Genomic DNA, 24,558 nt, shown 5'->3' on the forward strand with positions numbered 1-24,558 from the left:
CTCTATTTCTCACTCCCTCAATCTTCCTCTCTCTACAACACAAATTGATAAGGTTACATGGACAAGGGGGACCTGATCCAAGATCAGCACTCCTACTGTGACATGCTTGATACATATGGACGGAGTACGTCTATAGGCTAGGCTATACTGTAGCAGCTAAATTCAGATGTGCAGTCTATCCTTTGTGTAGCTAGAAGAAAAGAATAGAATATAACTTTTGGTTAAAATGGAAATGTGTATCTGGCGGTGTTGGGAAAGGCAGAACACACACACACGTTGAGAGGCACAGGGTCAGCAGCAGCAATTGTGGGGGGTTAAGTGCCTTTCTCAAGGGCACAACGGCAGGAGATGGTAATTGGGATCAGAGACCAGCAGCCTTCCATCTGCCAGTTCAGTTCCATTCTCATTTTTGTGTTGCCCGGCCCGGGGCTTGACCTTCCGGCTGCTGGTCTGCCTCTCTAACCTCTAGGCCACTGTCGTTCTCCAAAGAGGATCCCCTTCAAAGAGGAAAGAGTTTCCTGTTTCCACCACAAATAGAAACACGAGGGAATACAGATGGTGCTCCTTCAGGACGGAGAGCCCGGAGAGCCCGGCTGTTGAAAAAAAGCTGCTGTCGATGGTGACAAGTAGCCTATTTTTGATGCATGGTAGACTACTAGGCCTACTACAATAGTTAAAAGACATCACGCAAGCAGGAGAAAGTCAACGCCGTCCCTTCTGATCACTGCTCTTTCATCTCCTTGCCTTTGGAGAACATCAAAATGACCACAATACCACCATGCCAAAGGGAAGAGGGGCTCCTCGATACCGGGCCATGTGAAGCCTAAAGAAGATGCTGTCAAATCAGACCTCAAAAGGCTGGGAGATGAGGCAAAGCTGATGATTGATAGTCCATTTCCATAATGCAGGCGAGCTGATACGCTATAAGCCTAAGACCCTGTCACATCTATGCCTCCATGCTCCTACCGAGAGGCCATGCCATGCTAGACAACATTAGGAGTCAGACAAGTCACTAAGATCCATACTTGTGCCACTAAAATGCACGCCCAATGCTAGGTTCATACTGGATATCAGAACACAGCCAGTGGGTTTTGACAAAAATATTGCCATTTGATAACCTAGAACATACTAAGAGCAGCCGAGCACCTTGCTAGTCTGACTGGGTATTCAAGTAATTGTCTGCATCTCAAATAATACCTTACGTGCTATACAGTGCACTACTAGTAGTACCCTTCTGCTACCGGGCTCTGGTAAAAAAAAGTAGTGCACTATAAAGGGAATAGGGTGCCATTTGGGATTCAACCATCATCTCAGAATAGATTCTGTAGATGGAAAGCGATAGAGAAAATCCAGTAGTCACTTGAGGGAGGGGAGAAGGTGCCAAGGTGAAAAGTGTGCACTTGAAACAGATCAAGTACCCTGAACATCAAAGTCGGTAACTAAGTTGTGGTTGAGAACCAGCTATCATCACCCACCGACTGCACTGTCAGTGAGTGAACGAACCAAGGGGGTTAACCTGTGTCAGTCGAGGCCCACTCACAATTTATAGGACCTCCACGAACGGCAAAGAACCCATTAACAGTTCAATCTTGTCAAGATCAATATCTCTACTTGGAGGATAGGGGCAACATCATCTTCCTTGGAAGTCTGCGAGGGGAATTAATAAGAAATGTTATATGAAAAGGTCTTAAAAGAGCCTTTAAAATGCCCTGCAGCAAGTCTGCCCTGAGAAATAAGCCTTGTCTGCTGGACAATGATGAACAAAGGTGTCTTCGCACTCAGAGTTCGCTTGCTAAAGTAACACCTCGATCTTGTAGTCCATTAGCTAACTCCCTAACGTCCCCGACCTGTGCCTTTTTTAATTGAGCCGATAACAACTTTATCACAGATAATTTTACCTTTTAACAACATTGGTTAGCTCTTTCCATGCTTTGGTGATTTAAAAGATTTCCCAATGGCCAATTTATCAACTGGACACTCAAAACAAATTAATATTGCTAATTACGGTAAAACACAATAAAGGGCTCATTCCATAATTACAAAGTTACAATGTTCTTAATTCAAGTACGCAGTACTTAACTGTACTAAACAGTAGTATGCTAGTTTTTTAACTACCCTGTGAAGAATATGATTGAGTGCTTTTTTTCAAACATGGCGTCTGCCTAGGAGGCTACTAGAGGGAAAACTAACATGGCAGCTGCACGTCTAGCACTTTGTGACATCGGCTGATGTAAAAAGGGCTTTATAAATACATTTGATTGATTGATAGATAATAAGCAACTGAGTCTATGGAGACGCCGGTATACTGTTGGGTGTGGTCTTTGGTTGATTGAAAGCTGGTGAGAATGCAGCTAAGTGCAATGCGCTCACTCTCTCTAGGAGCAGTGCACTGACTGCTGGCTGCTGAAACTAAACTTCCCACCATATCACTGGATCATCAGACCACCTGGGTTCAACTAGCATTTGTTTTCGTGTAAATACTTTGAGCATTTGATTGAGCCTGCCTTGAGTGCCAGACGGGCGGGGTTTGGGACTTTGGGCACTATTCCGTTGGTTCCAGTGCACCAGTCAAGCTCAATCAAGCCCAGCTAAAGTATTTTAACTCCTACGAATACTATTTGAACCCGGGTTTGCGGGGCATCTCTATGGGGTCACCCATGTAGTCACTACTTTGGACAGCTAAACAAACAACATGTCAGCCAGAACTGAACAAAAGTCGTTGTCTAGATTATTGTGACTTTTAAATGCATCATCATCCAAAATGTCCAACTGTTTTCAGAGGGCCTGAATCACATGTAATACTACTCATACAGAATATTACAACAAATACCGAGTCTCATACATACAAATGTCTCATACATCCTACTGTCTCCATCAAAGACAAATGTGAGGACAAAACATTGTTGTCGCTATCAATGGAAATATTTGACCAATCCTCCATGAAAACAACCAAGGGATCAAAGTATATACAAAGCAACATTACGCATTGTGGTCAAGAATTACCATCGCTGTGGCACAAATCAAAGTCTTGATCCATCCTATAGCCTTTAGGTATTTTCACATAAGATGAACAACCCTAAGTCATCCTATGGTGTGTGTTTTTCTTACCTTAGCATAGATAGGCTCTGCATTGGGGAATGGCCTCAAAACCTTGAAACCTTACTCAGACTGACAGACTGAATGCAGGCAGTGGAGAAACCTCTACCTGGGTTGTGTTCATTCAGGCAATCAAAGAAACATGTTTAGCAGCAGAAAGGGAAAACGTGTGTTTCTATTCAGACAAATCCTTGTAGTCCCTCTTTGTATCAGTCTGTTTGCTTCCGTTTGGTGCCTAATTCACAAAACCTTAGTTCAACCTGCATTTCTGTCCCAGGCTACAGGGCTTCTATGGCTACAGTGAAGCCTTCCAGTTGTAGCTAACGACCACTAACAGGCTCCAAGGTGTCCTGCCAATCTGGCCCCCACCCCACAGCCACAAAATGCACTTCTATTGAACTGTTATTGATTGTATATCTAGGGCCTATAGCCTATAACAGCTCTCCAGAGTTCCAAGGTGTCCTGCCAATATGGCCCCCACCCCACAGCCACAAAATGCACTTCTATTGAACTGTTATTGATTGTATATCTAGGGCCTATAGCCTATAACAGCTCTCCAGAGTTCCAGGACAACACAACAAGGAACTAGTAGGACTGCAGCCCTATAACTCGACCCAAACACTATGACTGTCTGAAATGGTACCCTATTCCTTACACAGTAAAACACACACAAACGAAACAAAGCACTGTCACTGAAGAAAACAATTGTGAAGAAAACACTGAGTGAGCCATATATACTCTCTGTGAGTGTCCTCCCTGCATGCCTGGGCGCCAATCAAAAGTTCAAGTTCTAAATGCGGCCACTCCGTGACCCCTGGAGCTCTCTGAGATGCCAGGCCCAGCTCCGGTTACAGGAACAGAATGTGTGTGTGTGTGTTATCCACAAACCACACACCAAATCATAACCCAGCCATTAGTGTATGGGACTATATTCAATAAACATGCACAGACACATAGGTCTACACACACTAACACTTTGCTTTTGAGCAGTCAGCCATTCACCACTACTGGCTTATTATTGGACAGGCACCTCTTCTTGCCCGGAGGAATGAGGTTGTGCACCAACAAAGCCAAGGACCTATTTTAGTATTGAGGTGTTTTTAGAACAATAACAAACGTGTTTACCATCTAACTGTAGATAAAGAAAAGTACTACAGCACTGCATTTGTATTGTATGAGCTTTGGCGCTCACATGCTATGAACGCTTTCATTGAACAGCTTTCAACACCGTTTTATGTTAGGCGCAAAGGCAAAAACAAGACTTGCAATTGGCTGCTTACCTGAGTCACGAACTTCATTCTCTAACCGACTGTCAATAATTCAACAATAAATACAAACAAATGTGAAAAAAGTGTTTGTTAAAAAAAAACGACAACTGTGTACTACGCCTAACTTTAAACCTGCCTGGTAGCCCACATGAAAACAGTCAAGTAACTAATTCAAAATGATTCCGCGAGAAATGTTGAACAGCACTACTGTTGTGGTATTAAAAATAGAGGATTAAATTAAGCCACACATCATATATATTAAGATATCTGTGCCTGCCCCTATGTGACATATTCAGACAACGAGTAGCCTAACAGTTTAGCCTAACTGAGACAAAGAATAACGGATGCATTATCCGGATGGTAGGGATGAAAATATAGGATACGCACCAACATGGGGCTCCAGCCTGAAAGATTCAGATTGGAAAAGGAATAACTAAAATAACGAGTAATTCCATCATTTCAGCTACCAATCAACACAAAGCCACTCGAGGCTACACGAACCCATGTTGTATTCCGGCGGAAGACCCATTATTCCCTAGAATAAAACACAGCCAACGTCTGTGTGGTAGCTTAGCTGCTATCAAGCTAATATGCTACACTAGCCAAGCTCTCGCGACTCGCCCGACAGAGGCTCGTGCTGACAGCGCGCATGCAGGCTTCACCACTGCTTGTTGGAGGGTACGGTGCCCACTTAGAGAACGGTTAGCTATCACTAATTATCCAGCAATGCCGGGAAAAATAACCATACATATCATAGAGGTATTAAACGTTGTTTAAAAAGGATGCATTATAATTAGAATGTTAATTCAAATAGAGAAATTGACTAGGATGCGTGAACCTCGCCTTGCTACCATGTAGCGTCTGACCCAGCAGTGAGACAGCGTTACGATATTGCTAGCAAAAACCGGCTAGTGGCTGTCTTCAAAGCTTACCTGGTTTGATGACAGCTCTTGTATTTCAACTAAAGATGTATAATGTGTTGTTTTACTGTGTATTCCTAAAAGATACTGCCTTCTCGGTCTCGTTCCTTCGGCTGAATCGCCTAAATCCGTGCGCTTTCCTTCAGAATAGTGCTGAATCTGAACGGGTGCACGGCACGCGCGGCTGTCGGTATCTAGGAAATTCTACCGCCGCTCCCTGCCAAATAATGACCACTCCCACCGCTGAAGCCACAGCCACAGAGAAGACAGGTGCTGATTGCGCGCAGCTCCGTGGAATAGTGAGTGCGTTGCAATATAGTGAGTTGTGTGGCACATTCAAAAGGGCTGTCAAATCAGCGGACTCGCTCTCGTGCGCATGCGCAGTACCTCGGTCGAGACTGCATCCTGCTCGTAGTTTGACAGCGCGTTTTTTTATTGCGTGTCGTTGCCAAATTGTGACTGAAACGCTGGGAATGGGTCAAGTGGATGATGCGAAAAGTCTACATGGACTGATAACGATTATGGTTATGCCTGTGGTTTTTTTTAATTTTATTTAGGAAAGCGTAAAGTCATCTGTGTACGACCGGTATGCGTGTTATGCAAACGGATAGGGCAAGCTATAAACAAGGAGAAAGACTGGACGCGAGAACAATCGCACAGGCCTTGTTGTCTATACCTAACCTGTTAGCGCGCGTAGTCTCCGTGTAACAGTAACAACGATAATATTTAAACTTGATAGGCCTATTATGTTCCGTTGTTGATGCATCCCACTGGGCAAAACTGACTGAATCAACGTTTTTTCAAGGCAATTTCAACCAAAAAATGCAATGTAATGACGTTGAATCGATGTGGAAAACTGATTGGATTTGAAAAAAGTTATCATCGTTATGGATTTTTTTCACCCGACTTTTAACTCCAATGACAAGGTGAATGTATTTGTTATTGATTTCACGTTTAATTCACATTAGTTGACAACTAAACCAAATGTAAATCAAAATTAGACGTTGAACTAACGTCTGTATCAGCGAGACTCAGATTTTTCACTTTAAAATATATGTCAAACAAAAACAAATGATTGCAAAGTTAAACAAACCATACCATATGCACAAGGACTAATTTGAACAATTTCCACAATTTTTTTTACAAAAACACATTTTCTTTAAGAACGGTGCAGATGCAAAGTTTGGTAACGGCACAAACAGCACAAACCATCATTACGTTACCAAATTTTGCATCTGCAGTATTCTTCACCGTGGAATTACCCATCCCTCCATATGTGTTTGGACAGTGATGCGCACATTTTTTATTTGGCTCTATGAAATGTTTCATATGAGGCGATAGTATAGAATGTCACCTTTTGTTTTAAGGTATTTGCATCCATATCTCTTTTACTGTTTAGAAAAGAAAGCACTTTATGTATCTAGTCGCCCCCCCATGTGAAGAAGTCAAAAGTATTTGGACAAATTCCCTTATAGTGTATAACAGTAGTCAAAAGTTTAGTATTTGGTCCCATATTCCTTGTAAGCAATGACTACATCAAGCTCATTGGATGCATTTGCAGTTTGTTTGGTTGTCCAATAGTACTGTAACTGAATGGTGAGTGATGACTGGAGTCATTTTCTTTCTAAGTGAGTAGATGTTTCTGAACACTTCGAAATGAATCCTGATAATGTCATGATTAAGAAAAATCTTTAATGAATCATGAATAATGATGAGTGAGATGCCATTCAGAGGCTAGAACAAAACATGGTAACTTCTCACCATTACAGGGAAGGTTAGTCTTTTTTAGGGGGTATGACCTTTGTGCCTCTGTAACCTTCTCACTCATCATTATTCACAATTCATTCATCATTATCCATAATCACGGTAGCATCCACATCAGGGGCATAGGCATGAGTGGGCCTGGGTGGACACAGACTCCAAAATGACATTATTCACCATTCGGTTCCTATTGGGCCCAAAATAATCCAAAACACAACCAAAACAAGCTGCAAATGCGTACAACTGACTACTTGAATAAACTATAAGTGAATTTGTCCAAATACTTCTGACTTCTTCAAATCGGTGAACTAGATACATAAAGTGCTTTCATTTCTAAACGGTAAAACAGATATGTATGACAATCCCCTTAAATAAATGGTGACATTCTGTACTGTCACCTAAAATGAGACATTATATTGCAAACCTAAAGTATAGAGCCAAATTAAAATATGCAGCGTCACTGTCCAAATAGATACGGAGGGGAGTGTATCTGCCAAAAGGTTGAACGCCTTAATCTGACCACATACATTTGTCATCATGACATACATTTATGAAAAACATGCAGAGTTAATGCATTAACATACTTTGGGCATCACCTGACGGGCTAAAATAAAATTCACAGGTAGACACAAGTAGGTGTATGTGGAACCTATATAGGGCACAACGACGTGTCAGCCTCAGATTTCAATTAGCTCTAAAGGTCTATTTTTGAGCATATAGAAAATATATGCATAGCCTATATTAATGTCAATTTAGCTAATTTAGGTGACTCACCTTATAATAACCTTATATTATCATATCACACACATCTGGCAAGTTGCTTAACAACACATGAAAATCTGCATAGGCCTATAGGCTTGTATCTCCATCTCTTCATTCAAAGACTCAATCATAGACACCCTTACTGACAGTTGTGGCTGCTTCCAGGGATATATTGTTGTCTCTACCTTTTTGCCCTTTGTGCTGTTGTCTGTGCTCAATGTTTGTACCATGTTTTGTGCTGCTACCATGTGCTGCTGCCATGTTGTGTTTCTACTGTGTTGTCATGTTGTGTTGCTACCATGCTGTGTTGTTGTCTTATGTCTGTCTTTATGTAGTATTGTGGTGTCTCTTGTCGTGATGTGTGTTTTGTCCTATATTGTTGTATTTTTAATCCCAACCCCCCTCCCCGCAGGAGGACTTTTGGTAGGCGTCATTGTAAATAAGAATTTCTTCTTAATTGACTTGCCTAGTTAAATAAAGGTTTAATTGAAAAACATTTTTTTATTAACTAACATGGTAATATGGTACTAGTTTGAATTTGATGTGTTGACATTCACACTGGCTTTAGTCACAGGAGTACTTTAAAATGGCTAAACCAGAACAATTTAATAAGATTGCCACCCTTCCAAATCGCTCCTACAGCCACAGCTTGAAATTGGCACTGTGTTCTAAAGCTGGCATTTGACATGCTGTGCCAATCGGAGTTTGAAATTATATCTCGAATGGGAAATGAAAATGCAACAGCCATTTCAATCAAGAACCATGAGATTGCTAGTGCCACATAAAGGCATCTTTACAATGTAATTACATTACAATGACTGCATATCACATGTTCCATACAATTTGGATGAGTGCAAATCACACTATTGTGCCTGCTATCATTGGCTCAAATTGTTTCCACAAAAACAATGGGATATGTCCCAAATGGCACCCGTTTTATATATATATATATATATATATATTTTACACCTTTATGTAACTAGGCAAGTCAGTTAAGAACAAACTCTTATTTTCAATGACGGCCTAGAAACGGTGGGCTAACTGCCTTGTTCAGGGGCAGAACGACATATTTTCACCTTGTCAGTTCGGGGATTCGTTTTTGCAACCTTCCAGTTACTAGTCCAACGCTCTAACCACCTGCCTTACATTGCACTCCACGAGGAGCCTGTGTGGCAGGCTGACTACCTGTTACGCGAGGGCAGCAAGAAGCCAAGGTAAGTTGCTAGCTAGCATTAAACTTATCTTATAAAAAACAATCAATCTTAACATAATCACTAGTTAACTACACATGGTTGATGATATTACTAGTTTATCTAGCGTGTCCTGCGTTGCATATAATCAATTTGGTGTCTGTTAATTTCTCATCGAATCACAGCCTACTTCTCCAAACGGGTGATGATTTAGCACTGTCGTTGCACCAAACCTAATCATAAATATCAATGCCTTTCTTTAAAATCAATACACAACTATATATTTTTAAACCTGCATATTTAGTTAATATTGCCTGCTAACATGAATTTCTTATAATTCGGGAAATTGTGTCACTTCTCTTGCGTTCCGTGCAAGCAGTCAGGGTATATGCAGCAGTATCTCATCTCGGTACCTAATGGCAGTCAGGCTACCTCTGGCGAGCACATGGAGGGCTGTGCGGCCCCCCAAAGAAATGCCACCCCACACCATGACTGACCCACCGCCAAACCGGTCATGCTGGAAGATGTTGCAGGCAGCAGAACGTTCCCCACGGCGTCTCCAGACTCTGTCACGTCTGTCACGTGCTCAGTGTGAACCTGCTTTCATCTGTGAAGAGCACAGGGCGCCAGTGGCGAATTTGCCAATCTTGGTGTTCTCTGGCAAATGCCAAACGTCCTGCACGGTGTTGGGCTGTAAGCACAACCCCCACCTGTGGACGTCGGGCCCTCATACCACCCTCATGGAGTCTGTTTCTGACCGTTTGAGCAGACACATGCACATTTGTGGCCTGCTGGAGGTGATTTTGCAGGGCTCTGGCAGTGCTCCTCCTGCTCCTCCTTGCACAAAGGCGGAGGTAGTGGTCCTGCTGCTGGGTTGTTGCCCTCCTACGGCCTCCTCCACGTCTCCTGATGTACTGGCCTGTCTCCTGGTAGCGCCTCCATGCTCTGGACACTACGCTGACAGACACAGCAAACCTTCTTGCCACAGCTCGCATTGATGTGCCATCCTGGATGAGCTGCACTACCTGAGCCACTTGTGTGGGTTGTAGACTCCGTCTCATGCTACCACTAGAGTGAAAGCACCGCCAGCATTCAAAAGTGACCAAAACATCAGCCAGGAAGCATAGGAACTGAGAAGTGGTCTGTGGTCCCCACCTGCAGAACCACTCCTTTATTGGGGGTGTCTTGCTAATTGCCTATAATTTCCACCTGTTGTCTATTCCATTTGCACAACAGCATGTGAAATTTATTGTCAATCAGTGTTGCTTCCTAAGTGGACAGTTTGATTTCACAGAAGTGTGATTGACTTGGTGTTACATTGTGTTGTTTAAGTGTTCCCTTTATTTTTTTGAGCAGTGAATATTAAGTTAAAATAAGTGTTCATTCAGTATTGTTGTAATTGTCATTATTACAAATAAATAAATAAAAATGGCCGATTAATCGGTATCAGCTTTTTCTGGTCCTCCAATAATCGGTATCGGCGTTGAAAAATCATAATCGGTCGACCTCTAGCCCATAGGGTGCCATTTAGAACACTGCACCTTGACTCGATGTGCCAATCATTGACATACACATGGATACACGTGAATATGATCTAGGCTACATTCATCCCCTTTATTATAACACTATAATAAAACCCAACTATGCAGTCTTCCATATGTGACTCGTTTCAGGAAACTAGGCGTATGTTGCGCGTCCCTACTTCACAGGAGAGCCATTTGAGCGTAAACTTTTTTAAATCAAAATTAGTTTTTTGTCAGAAATGCCTTCTGGAACATGTGAACTTTCATGTGCCTTAATAACAAACGTGTATGCCATCTGTAAATACTAATGCAATTGTTAAATTACGATCCTAGTTGGTTAGCCACAGAAAAAGACAGCAGTGAATGGGCTGTACATGCCGAGAGATGAGCTCAGATTGGTCTGCCATGTAGCATGCTTCTGTCTATTTGAGCTGGTCAGTATGTGTAGGTAATCCTGTCTAATGTGGTAGAACTGCATAAGTGTTGCTCTCCACTTTCTGGAAGACCAAGTTTCGAAATCAGTGGAATTAGAGTATGATAGCTAAGGAGATGGAAAAAACACCTGTCTCCGGATTATTTCCTCAAACTAATTAAGGGCAACCATGACATCCGTGACAGGGAGAAGTGCCCATTCCATGTAAGATAGTCTAGCTAGCTACATTTTCAGATATTACACGTTTCTAAGTTTGACAGAAATTTATTTTCATTTCAAGTTAAAGTGTACTGTTAGCTAGCTAGCTAATGTTACCTGTATGATCAGTGTGGTAATATTATTCGTATCTCAGAGCCATTTACTTTGCTAGTTATAGCCCAATGTTAGCTAGCTAGCTAACATTGAACCTGGTTGGATAGCTATCTGCAGATTCCTGCAGAGTAATAGCGTCATGAGTTGGGATTATGGTTAATTGTTTACCTAGCTAGCTAGCTTCATGTCTTAACAAAAGACTAAACTATGCAAGTAACCATTTCAATAGGATGTCACTGCGACAACTGTTGATAGACGTACCTGAGAAATTTAATCTGGCTATCTACTACGATTTCAGAGCACTGTTTTTTTTGTATACATTTGCTCAACACCCATTGAATATGGCCGGTGTCAGTAAATGTTCGAATATAACATATTTGTTTTATGTTAAAACATACAATCTACCTGCAGTGAAGCCGCTCAACATTTACATTACATTCATCTTGCAGACTCCCATCCAGTGTGAACCACAGGAGCAACCAGCAACCAAGGGCACGTTGACAGATCTGCCAACAAGTCAAATCTGGGACCCGAACCAGCGACCTATCCCCAACTGCCAGGCCACCAACCATCCAAGTAACCCCCCCCCCCCAAAAAAAAAAACAACCTTTTGGCAGCGATTACAGCCTTGAGTCTTCTTGGGTATGACTCTACAAGCTTGGAACACCTATATTTGGGGAGTTTCTCCCATTCTTCTCTGCAGATCCTCTAAAGCTCTGTCAGTTTGGATGGGGAGCATTGCTGCACAGCAATTTTGAGGTCTCTTCAGAGATGTTCGATCGGGTTCAAGCCCGGGCTCTGGCTCTGCCACTCAAGGACATTCAGAGATTTGTCCCGAAGCCACTCCTGCTTTGTCTTGGCTGTGTGCTTAGGGTCGTTGTCCTATTGAAAGGTGAACCTTCACCCCAGTCTGAGGTCCTGAGTGCTCTGGAGCAGGTTTTCATCAAGGATCTCTCTGTACTTTGTTCCATTCATCTTTGCCTCGATCCTGACTAGTCTCCCAGTCCCTGTTGCTGAAAAACATCCCCCCAGCATGATACTGCCACCACCATGCTTCCCTGTAGGGATGGTTCTAGTTTTCCTCCAGACGTGATGATTGGCGTTCAGGCCAAAGAGTTCAATCTTGGTTTCATCAGAGTAGAGAAACTTGTTTCTCATGGTCTGAGAGTCTTTATGTGCATTTTGGCAAACTCCAAGCATACTGTCATGTGCCTTATACTGAAGAGTGGCTTCCGTCTGGCCACTCTTCCATAAAGGCCTGATTGGTGGAGTGCTGCAGAGATGGTTGTCCTTCTGGAAGATTCTCCCATCTCCACAGAGGAACTCTGGAGCTCTGTCAGAGTGACCATCGGGTTCTTGGTCACCTCCCTGACTAAGTCCCTTCTCACCCGATTGCTCAGTTTTGCCAGACGGCCAGCTCTAGGAAGAGTGTTGGTGGTTCCAAACATCTCCCATTTAAGATTGATGGAGGCCACTGTGTTCTTGGGGACCTTCAATGCTGCAGAAATGTTTTGTTACCCTCGACACAATCGTGTCTCGGAGCTATACGGACAATTCCTTCGACCTCATGGCTTGGTTTTTGCTCTGACATGCACTGTCAACTGTGGGACCTTATATAGACAGGTGTGTGCCTTTCCAAATCATGTCCAATCAATTGAATTTACCACAGGTGGACTCCAATCAAGTTGTAGAAACATCTCAATGATGATCAATGGAATCAGGATGCACCTGAGCTCAATTTCGAGTCTCATAGCAAAGGGTCTGAATACTGAATACAGAATGCTAGTATTTCTGTTTTTAATTTTAAATACATTTGCAAAATGTCTAAACCTGTTTTTCGCTTTGTCATTATGGAGTATTGTTCGTAGATTGATGAGGATTTTTTTTTTTTTAATACATTTTAGAATCAGGCTGTTATGTAACAAAATGTGGAAAAAGTCAAGGGGTCTGAATACTTTCCAAAGGCACTGTATTTACATGTGTTTATGTGTGTGTGTCCGTGTGTGTGCACATGTGTGAGTGTGTGTATGTATGGGCACGTGCGTACAAGCAGCTGCGCAGGCATTAGCCTCAGGCATTGGATGTAACAGTGTCATTCAAACTTACTTTTTTGTGTGTGTTTATTTCTACTTTATTTTTAACTTTTATCTTTGACCGGAGGCATTTTACTTAATCAAGTTCCAAAAAAATTATGTGAAAAAAAAAATCCCCCTCCATTTACATTTCCAAATGATTTCCTTGTAATATTTGGTTTTGCTGACAATACTTTTGGGTTTATGTTTGCTTTCAATATCATATTTTTTTTGCAATATAACATTTTTGTTCTCGACATAACAAGTTGTGCTTGATATTAATGGCACAAAAGTAACTCACTCGCAGGCCTGCCAGTCCTTGGGTAGAATGCAATTAGTTTAAATCTGCTATGTTTGCTAGGGATGGGGGAAAAGTGTGTCACCAATCAGGCCCCCGAGGACTGGAATTACCCAGGTCTGCTAGCGGATTGTACCATATAATATCACTATTACTCAATTACACAATTACTCCCCACCATGGTTTCAGTACAAAGCTGAGGGATGGGGCTGGAGAAATGCAACCACTCTCAAATCCATAGACTATGCTATGGATGCAAGAACTGACCATTCCATGATATCAAAATTATAGTTTTAACCATGTTTTTAGGTAGTGGTTGTTTACATTTATTTTGTTTACAAACATTGGAGTAAAAGAAGCCTATATTTTGGGTTCTGATGGGGTACAACAGTTGAACTAAGCTCATGAGGCATGTATACATTATATTCTTCAAGAGTCAATGGGTTCATATTATTAATTTATATGCCCCAAAATGTATGTATCAACTAAGGATTGCCCCTTTAACAGGCAGTGACCTTCATACAAGCATTTCGCTACACCCGCAATAACATCTGCTAAATATGTGTATGTAACCAATAAAATTTGATTTGATACAGCAGAACTATGTAGTCATTTCAAATGTTTTATTCTGTCCACTGTTCCGTAAATTCCCCACAAGGTCATTACCTTCTCCCGCATTTGGACTTTTTAAATGTGGTCACCTTAATTCCACTGGTGGAAACATTGTTACTGCAACATGTTAACACCATGTTTTCACATGTGAGGAGAATAACATTATTTCAACCCCACATGTGAATCTACAATTCCACATGTGAATTTTTTTTTTTTACATGTGAAACAGCTAATGTGATTTTTACATGTGAACGTTTTTCAGATTTGAAAATCAAATTCCACATGACAAAGTTTGTCACGTGAATGTTTTTCACATGTAAAACCGCATATCCGATTTTCACATATAAAAGTTTTTTACATGTGAAACTGCAGTTTATTTTATCACCTAATGAATTGCCTGTCATACAATAGAAAAAGTGGGGCAGAATCTCCCCTCTGCTTTTTGCTGAATCGTCTTCTTCCCCTGGTGATCCGCCTGGCAATTTGCACTTCCCATAATGAGCTTGAGACTCCGGAATGTGTGATGCGCTGTTCTAAATATTCATAAATCACATGGAGTAGTGTGTGTTTGTGGGTGTGTTTTCAACAACATGATTGGACCGCCATGGGGAACCCATTTCCTTGTTATTATCAGTAATGATAGAGCATTTCCATTATCATATCAAACAAGAGCAACTGAAGTCTTACACATCCTTTAAAAACCAAACCCTGGTGGATCAATAACTATTATCAATTTATTATGATATTCATCAAAAAAATGATATAAAAAAAGCTCTGTTCGGCTGCTGATTGCAATCACTTGGTACGTCCATGGTCTTCTGAAGTATTTGATGAGGCTTCGATCGTGTACTGCTGTAAGAGATTTGGTCACAGTTGTTCTCTCTCTCAGAATCTTCACTCGTTCATCACGCATTGTCAGCTCCCAGCTGGGCTCGGAGGAGTGGAAAAGCACCAAGTTATGTTCAAGTGCAGTCTGTTGAATTTGAAGACAATTACAGGGGCCCTGGAATAAGCAGGTAATTACAAAAAGCCTCTGAGAAGATGTGCCTCACACGGAAATTTGATTACACTGCGAGTTTAAGCCAACATATTAGGTCAGTGTTAAGTCATTGGTGAATTAGTGAAAGGGATACAAGGGGCACGAGAAGTAGCAGAGACAAATTAACTAATGTTAAACTTCCACAACCTTCGGTCGACAAGGGAAAACAATGGAGATAAATGTTTATTTTGGTTTATTATTTTCTCTCTCAAAATTATTAATTAAAATTTATCCATCCAACTGTGCTTAACTTTAGTAGCTAGTTGCTAAGTAAACCATTTTTTTCTCCGTAAGAATGGATTTCAAGATAATTGGGTTTGGTCATTCATGTTTTTATTTATTAACCTTTATTTAACTAGGCAAGTCAGTTAAGAACACATTCTTGTTTACAATGACGGCCTAGGAACAGTGGGTTAACTGCCTTGTTCAGGGACAGAACGACAGATTTTTAACTTATCAGCTTGGGGAGTCGATCTAACAACCTTTCGGTTACAGGCCCAGCGCTCTAACCACTAGGCTACCTGCCGCCCCATGTTGTCATGTTCTAGTGTAGTTTATAGACAACTGTCCTGTGAAAGCACTAGCATTACCTATTATCTCGTTCAGATTTTCAGATGAGAAATACACAGTCTTCACAGTACCCATCCCTCTTTGTGTGTCGTATTCCCCGCCTCTCCATCCCTCTCTTTAGAAATCAGGAGGCGAGGGAGAGAGGAGGAACAGTCAATAGCAACCCATTGTCTCCCAGCTCAGCTACATGATGGCTCTCGGTGAATGGCAGGCAGTGGCCGGGGCTGGGACAAGCTATTGGTGGTGGGGGCCATTTCTCATTTGTCAGGGGGGAGAAGCCAGGGCTTTGTGGGATTATGAGGGACCCAGAGTGGGGTAACTGGGGATCCACCCCCCACCCAGCGTTAGCCATCTGCTGCCCCTGCTTCATCTGGAGCAAAGCTGCTCTGCACTGGGAATAGAGCTGTTTCTATCTGTGGATAGATATAACCATATGCTGTATTTGTGCATCATTTTAACTACACACAGATCCTAGCAAGAGGCAGTACTTGATGATGAGCTACTAAAATATGTATTTTGTATACAGTGTTTAAAATAAATAATGTGTCAAATAGTGGTAAGACTAACAAGACCACATTTAAATCAACCAAACTCATATAGCTCTACCACCATCCTTATTAGAGAAGAACCGCTCACTGCTCCCCAAAATATTTTTTATTTATTTTAGGCTAAGAGGTAAGGTTTAGGGTTAGGGTTGTGTTTAGAATGAGTTTTAGGGGTTAGGATTAGGAGTTAGGGTTAGGATTAAGTTAAGGGTTAGGGTTTATGGAAAATAGGATTTTGAATGGGAATGCATTTTTGGTCCCCACTTGGATAGTAAAACCAACGTGTGTGTAACCAGGCTTGTCCACAGCAAGCGAGACTCATAAATCTCCCATCTGCTGGGGCCACATGTTCCAACTCCCACCCCAGTGTCTAGCTGGAGTCCTGATCCCCCACCCCGAGGTTTAGGCAGGCACTGTCATCATCACTAGTGTGTGTGCGCGTGTGCGTGCGTGCATGTGTGTGTCTGTCATCATCAGTAAGGGCTAGGCAGTTTACTGAGTTCAGGGACCTCCCTTGTTTTAGATATTCCCTGGACTGCATCCCATAGGCCCATGGTCAAAAGTAGTTCACTAAGTAGGGAATAGGGTTCCATTTGGAATGTAGCCCTTGGACTCATTTCTGTTACATTCCTAATTTAGGTCTAATAAGGTCATCCCTTTTACCTAACACCAGTTTTACGAGCGAAGCAGGGGAAATAACAGTGTCACAACATCTTGACTCGCACATCTAGGCCGCTCAGAAAAAATAACAGTAAACACCAGTGGTAAATTAGCAGTAAATAACAAAACCGGAGTGGAGGAGCAGCTGAAACTTGGCTTGAACCTTGAAGCCAAGAAACCAATTTCTGCTCCAGGTTGACAATTCCTCTAGGTACAGATCTAGGATCAGCTTCCCCTCCCCCAATCCTTTACCATTGTGGGGGAAATGCAAAACTGACCCAAGATCCCTTGAGACTGGGGAGCACTCCGGTTCTGAGAAGCAGCATTACATCACTGCAGGGCTGTTGAACTGTTAATGTACCCCTCTATGTTACATAAGCACCCAGTCACATCTGGTGATGTATCCAGCAATGTTAAAAAAGAATGGGAGGACTCTGTTACAAAACAATTGAAATAGGTCCTATTCATGAGGGCACAACATAGCAAAACATTTAGCATCAGACAACTAAATTGAAAGTTTCTTATTGCACAACTTCATATAGTACCTCCCTGTTTCGGTTGACTGGCTACCCATCCACATCGCTCCTGCCTAAAGCCACACCCACTAATGTTTCTTCTCCACAATGAGTCTGGATTTGATCTCCTCGACGACATCTCGAATGTGAACACATTCAAACTGTTTTGATTGGTCCCAGAAACAGATGGGTTGGGCCAGAGCCTGAACACACGTGGGTAAAGTGGCATTTCGGAAATAGTCATTGGCTTTAAAACTCTGATCGGTTAGAGACAATCTAAACGCTGCTGATGACATGTTTTGTACTACGCCCCGCATTTTGATGTCAGCATAAAGAATATCTACGATGGCAGTCTCCGACTGAATGTATGTAGCGATAGATAGTAGAGGTCAACCGATTAATCGGCATGGCCGATTAATTAGGGCCGATTTCAAGTTTTCATAAAAATCGGTAATCTGCATTTTTGGGCGCCGATTGTGGCCGATTACATTGCATTCCACAAGGAAACTGTGTGGCAGGCTGACCACCTGTTACGCAAGTGCAACAAGGAGCCAAGATAAATTGCTAGCTAGCATTAAACTTATAAAAAACAATCAATCTTCACATAATCACTAGTTAACTACACATGGTTGATGATATTACTAGGTTAACTAGCTTGTCCTGCGTTGCATATAATCAATGCGGTGCCTGTTAATTTATCATCGAATCACAGCCTACTTCGCCAAACAAAAGAGCATTCGCAAAAAAAGCACATCCGTGTGCACAAATGTAACTAACCATAAACATCAATGCCTTTCTTAAAATTAATACACAGAAGTATAGTTTTTAAACCTGCATATTTAGTTAAAAGAAATTCATGTTAGCAGGCAATATTAACTAGGGAAATTGTGTCACTTCTCTTGCGTTCATTGCACGCAGAGTCAGGGTATATGCAACAGTTTGGGCCGCATGGCTCATTGCCATCTAATTTGCCATAATTTTATATAATTATGACATAACATTGAAGGTTGTGCAATGTGACAGCAATATTTATACTTAGGGTTGCCACCCGTTCGATAAAATACGGAACGGTTCCATATTTCACTGAAAGAATAAACGTTTTGTTTTTGAAATTATAGTTTCCGGATTTGACAATATTAATGACCAAAGGCTCGTATTTCCGTGTTTATTATATTATAATTAAGTCTATGATTTGATATTTGATAGAGCAGTCTGACTAAGCGGTGGTAGGCAGCAGCAGGCTCGTAAGCATTCATTCAAGCTTTACTGCGTTTGCCAGCAGCTCTTAGGAAGGCTTTACTCACAGCGCTGTTTATGACTTCAAGCCTATCAACTCTTGAGATTAGGCTGGCAATACTAAAGTGCCAATTAGAACATCCAATAGTCAAAGGTATATGAAATACAAATGGTATAGAGAGAAATAGTCGACGAGTCATAATTCCTATAATAACTACAACCTAAACCTTCATAACTGGGAATATTGAAGAACTGGGAATATTGAATCACTAGCTTTCATATGTTCTCATGTTCTGAGCAAGGAACTTAAACGTTAGCTTTTTTACATGGCACATATTGCACTTTTACTTTCTTCTCCAACACTGTTTTTGCATTATTTAAACCAAATTGAATATGTTTCATTATTTATTTGAGACTAAATAGATTTTATTTATGTATTATATTAAGTTAAAATTAAGTGTTCTTTGTTCATTCAGTATTGTTGTAATTGTCATTATTACAAATATACCGACACTCTATCGTTTTTTTTTGGTCCTCCAATAATCGGTATCGGTACCGGCATGGAAAAATCATAATCGGTCAACCTCTAATAGATAGAGCAGCGGAATTCAATTCAGTATGAGTCGTCAGGCAACCGCTTCAGCCCGATTCCATTTCGTGTCTAGTGAATACGACCCTAGTCTCCCCTCGCTGTTCAAAATCCTCCTCTCTCCGTTCAATTGTAGAGGTAAGCCCACTGGATGGGTGATTGGGTTTGGAGCAATGGGTTTGGAGGTGTAGGCCTAACACTGACGGATAGGCATATGGGAACTGAGCTAATGCTAGGGGAAGATTCAAGTTTCTCATTAGCTCTGGTCTATTTCATCCAGAGAAAAGGGGAAGCGAAGCGGGGATGGAATTAGCAGTGCTAATTCAATTCTGGCTCCTCTTGCTGTGGTGTACGCGGCTCTGCAGAGGAACAATATCCAGCTGTAAAATGCTTCGCTGGAGGATAAACAAAGTTAATGGAGGAGGAAGAGAGGAGAGAGGGAGGCAGAGGCACAATCAACCGTTCCGGATAAGATGGATGTTGGTGTTAGAAAGCAAATGCCAACAGAATTAAGGCAGCCCAAAAGTTTGTTGCTGTTTATTTGAGTGATTTCAAATACGAACGTGTGTCATTATCAACTGGTCTATTAAAGTCCAATCAGGGGAATGATTTTATTATAATAACCCATTTAATTTGTGTCGGTATAGAAACCGCTCCTTGTGTAGGCTACACGTTAAGCTTTTTCATTGCTTCTACACTTTTCATCTTGGTTTCCGTTTACAGGCGGATAGATTGCTTTGTCCGATGCTTCAGCTCGGATACGAGACTTTCCCAATCAATGCCATGTTCACTTAGAGCCGCATGGTGTGAAACAGGGAAGGCCCCTGTCTCTGCTATTCTGTTGTAGCTCATAGTTCTCTCCCTTAGAAAGAGCAAGGCAGAATGTGATCAACTGTAAAATGAGCCATTAACAATGTCAGAGCCGCAATGCATCAGTCACCACTCACAGATAATAGGAGGCAACATCCTTGACTGTGAAATCCATCCATCTCAAATCCCAAAATAAAAGTCAATGACACTTACATAAGAAAACATGCAAAAACATTCCTCTCCATACAGTATATACATTTGAAGTCGGAAGTTTACATACACTTGGAGTCATTAAAACTTGTTTTTCAACCACTCCACAAATGTCTTGTTAACAAACTATAGTTTTGGCAAGTAGGTTAGGACATCTACTTTGTGCATAATACAAGTAATTTTTACAACAATTGTTTACTGGCAGATTATTTCACTTATAATTCACTGCATCACAATTCCAGTGGGTCAGAAGTTTACATACACTAAGTTGACTGTGCCTTAAACAGCTTGGCAAATTCCAGAAAATGATTTCATGGCTTTAGAAGCTTCTGATAGGCAAATTGACATCATTTGAGTCAATTGGAGGTGTACCTGTGGATGTATTTCAAGGCCTACCATCAAACTCAGTGCCTCTTTGCTTGACATCATGGGAACATCAACAGAAATCAACCAACATCCACAAGTCTGGTTCATCCTTGGGAGCAATTTCCAAATGCCTGAAGGTACCATGTTCATCTGTACAAACAATAGTACGCAAGTATAAACACCATGGGACCACGCAGCCATCATACCGCTCAGCCATCATACGCAGCCATCATACGCGTTCTGTCTCCTAGAGATGAACATACTTTGGTGCGAAAAGTGCAAATCAATCCCAGAACAACAGCAAAGGACCTTGTGAAGATGCTGGAGGAAACAGGTACAAAAGTATCTATATCCACAGTAAAACGAGTCCTGTATCAACATAACCTGAAAGGCCGCTCAGCAAGGAAGAAGCCACTGCTCCAAAACCGCCATAAAAAAGCCAGACTACGATTTGCAACTGCACATGGGGACAAAGATCGTACTTTTTGGAGAAATGTCCTCTGGTCTGATGAAACAAATATAGAACTGTTTGGCCATGATGACCATTGTTATGTTTGGAGGAAAAAAGGGGAGGCTTGCAAGCCGAAGAACACCATCCCAACCGTGAAGCACGGGGGTGGCAGCATCATGTTGTGGGTGTGCTTTGCTGCAGGAGGAACTGGTGTACTTCACAAATAGATGGCATCATGAGAAGGAAAATTACGTGGATGTATTGAAGCAACATCTCAAGACATCAGTCAGGATGTTAAAGCTTGGTCGCAAATGGGTCTTCCAAATGGACAATGACCCCAAGCATACTTCCAAAGTTGTGGCAAAATGGCTTAAGGACAATAAAATCAAGGTATTGGAGTGGCCATCACAAAGCCCTGACCTCAATCCTACAGAAAATTGGTGCGCAGAACTGAAAAAGCTTGTGTGATCAAGGAGGCCTACAAACCTGACTCAGTTACTCTAGCTCTGTCAGGAGGAATGGGCCAAAATTCACCCAACTTATTGTGGGAAGCTTGTGGAAGGCTACCTGAAACGTTTGACCCAAATTAAACAATTTAAAGGCAATGCTACCAAATACTAATTGAGTGTATGTAAACTTCTGACCCACTGGGAATGTGATTAAATAAATAAAATCTGAAATAAATCATTCTCTCTACTATTATACTGACATTTCACATTCTTAAAATAAAGTGGTGATCCTAACTGACCTAAGACAGGGAATTTACTAGGATTAATTGTCAGGAATTCTGAAAAACTGAGTTTAAATGTATTTGGCTGAGGTGTATGTAAACTTCTGACTTCAACTGTATGTCCACTATCGACCACAACATTTTCAGGTACTGTTTTAATCCTTTTCCCCTAATCATGAAACAGCAGAGATGGTCATCGCCTAAGACAGCAAATTCATCAAGCTCTACTTACTGCGTTTAACGAGTCACCAACTAACCCTAACCATCACAAGTGTAGCCAATCTCCTGACCTACGTGACGGCAAATTCACAAAGACAGTAGGAGGTTGCTAATTCTGTTAACGAGCCTATCCCAGACGACTGTATCCTACTAATGACTTTAATTTAACCACCTCAGTCCCAAAGATTAATCAGACAATTAGTCATTTAACATTTAAACAAGGGGGATAAATATTTAAACTAAAAACAGCATATATATATTATATTTTGTATTATATATGCATACAGTATAGATCATTATTTATAAACTGGCAGGTTCGAGCCCTGATTGCTGATTGGCTGACAGCTGTGGCATATCAGTTTGTATACCATGGGTATGACAAAACATTTATTTTTTATTTAATTATGATGGTAACCAGTTTATAATAGCAATAAGGCACCTCAGGGGTTGGTGGTATATGGCCAATATACCACGGCTAAGGGCTGTATCCAGGCACTCATGCATAATAACAGCCCTTAGCAGTGGTATATTGGCCACACCATGTTTTTAACTTAAGTGCATAAATCAAGCACTACATTGCAGTTAGTAGTGGCGACTACTCTCTACATTGTGTTCTTTCTCTGAAACAGACTCTATTAATGAAAGGACAGATTCAGACATCAGAGCAGCAAACAAGAGTTTAGACCACGCGTTGCAGGCTGGGACTTCACAGGTTCACAGACTCTGGGGAGATTGTGAATAAAATCTACTTTATTTGTTTATTTGCTACTTTTTTGGACTGGATGTTTCTACTTTACATTGTATGTCTATAGACAGATGGCTGTTATAAGATGCTGGTTTTTAACACAGCTAGTTATGCCATAACACTCTGATGTAATTCCTGTCATGCATAGAGGTTATAGAAATCTTAGTAAACTATGTGGGTGACCTAGGTCAATGACAAACCAGGTCAATAGCTCTGACCTGCATTAGGCTTGGCAAGTGTTTCTCTAAATCTCAAAATAAACACTTTCCCTTACATTGTGACTATGTTTTGAAGAATTGTGTATTAACATACTGGAATTACACGTTGCAGCAGTGCACTCGGGGTCAGGTTAAGGGTTTGAGATTTTACTGTATATAGTAACAAGAATAAGTGCACAGCAGCAATGTTACCAAACAAACAATGGTTAAATTATATTTTAAGTCAAACATGACCTAAGGCATCCACTACGATTGTGGTATGCATTTATCACTAGACACTGGCTGCAATTATGGATTTAATCTGTTAATCCACAAATGAATTCAAAAGAACAGATAGAATGTCCTGCTGCATCGGATATGACCATTGGTAGGCACAGAGGGATATAGGCTACGGAAAGTACAGAACGCCATTAGCTCTGGGTTCAAACTGGGTTCATTGACAGCATATTCATTTCCCCAACTAATGTCAACCTGAATGTTTTGTTATTTTATTAATGTATTTGCCCCTAAGAATCCCCTATTCATTGCCCTTGCCTTGCCAGCCAGTGGAACACACATACTGCATTAACCCCTGTTGTTATCATGACATCATCACTTTACCATGTCCTCATTATTGCAGAATTCTCCTAGCTTATTATGTCATCCGATGGAGCTGTAGTAATGGTGCTAGTAATGTAGTAATCACCATCTCATCTCATTCACAACCCCGAACACCCATATTGTTCCTCCCCCTACCTGTTGGTGCTAAGACAGTCTGGGATATGATTGGAAATAATTTGCTCTATAAATTAGGTTGTATAGGAAGATTCTTCCTTTCTTCTGTGTGATGTAATAAGACATGATCCCTAAAGGTCTGTGGTGCCACCTAGAGATCTGTCGGATGAGAAAAGAGAAAATAATTATATTTTTATTAGAAATAAAATGCTGGTATGATGTGCTAACCTGCTGAACTAAGGCTAACACAAGTGTCAGGCAAGTTAACTCATCACGTGTGCATGGCTCTCCAAACCACGTCTGTTACATGAGCAGGCTGAGGCAGCATCCAAAATGGCACCCTACAGTGCCTTGCAAAAGTATTCACCGCCTTGGCGTTTTTCCTATTTTGTTGCATTACAACCTGTAATTTAAATAGATTTTTATTTGGATTTCATGTAATGGACATAGACAAAATAGTCCAAATTGGTGAAGTGAAATGAAAATAATAACTTGTTTCAAAAAAGTTGTGCGTGCGTGTATTCACCCCCTTTGCTATGAAGCCCCTAAATAATATCTGGTGCAACCAATTACCTTCAAAAGTCACATAATTAGTTAAACAAAGTCCACCTGTGTGCAATCTAAATGTCACATGATCGTCACATGATCTCAGTATATATACACCTGTTCTGAAAGGCCCCAGAGTCTGCAACAC

At 41.3% G+C, this 24,558-nt stretch overlaps 1 protein-coding gene across 1 annotated transcript in view; it reads right to left on the reverse strand.

Moving 5' to 3' along the window:
- LOC115202084 (catenin alpha-2) overlaps window positions 1-5,581 on the reverse strand; it is a 688,845-nt gene extending 683,264 nt beyond the window's left edge. Inside the window, exon 1 of the mRNA XM_029765967.1 lies at window positions 5,297-5,581. The gene's annotated coding sequence lies outside the window, so the exon portion shown is untranslated. The remainder of the gene's footprint in view (window positions 1-5,296) is intronic.
- Between the last annotated feature and the right edge of the window lie 18,977 nt (window positions 5,582-24,558).

This window comes from Salmo trutta, chromosome 11 (assembly GCF_901001165.1).
Source record: "Salmo trutta chromosome 11, fSalTru1.1, whole genome shotgun sequence".
Classification (NCBI taxonomy): domain Eukaryota; kingdom Metazoa; phylum Chordata; class Actinopteri; order Salmoniformes; family Salmonidae; genus Salmo; species Salmo trutta.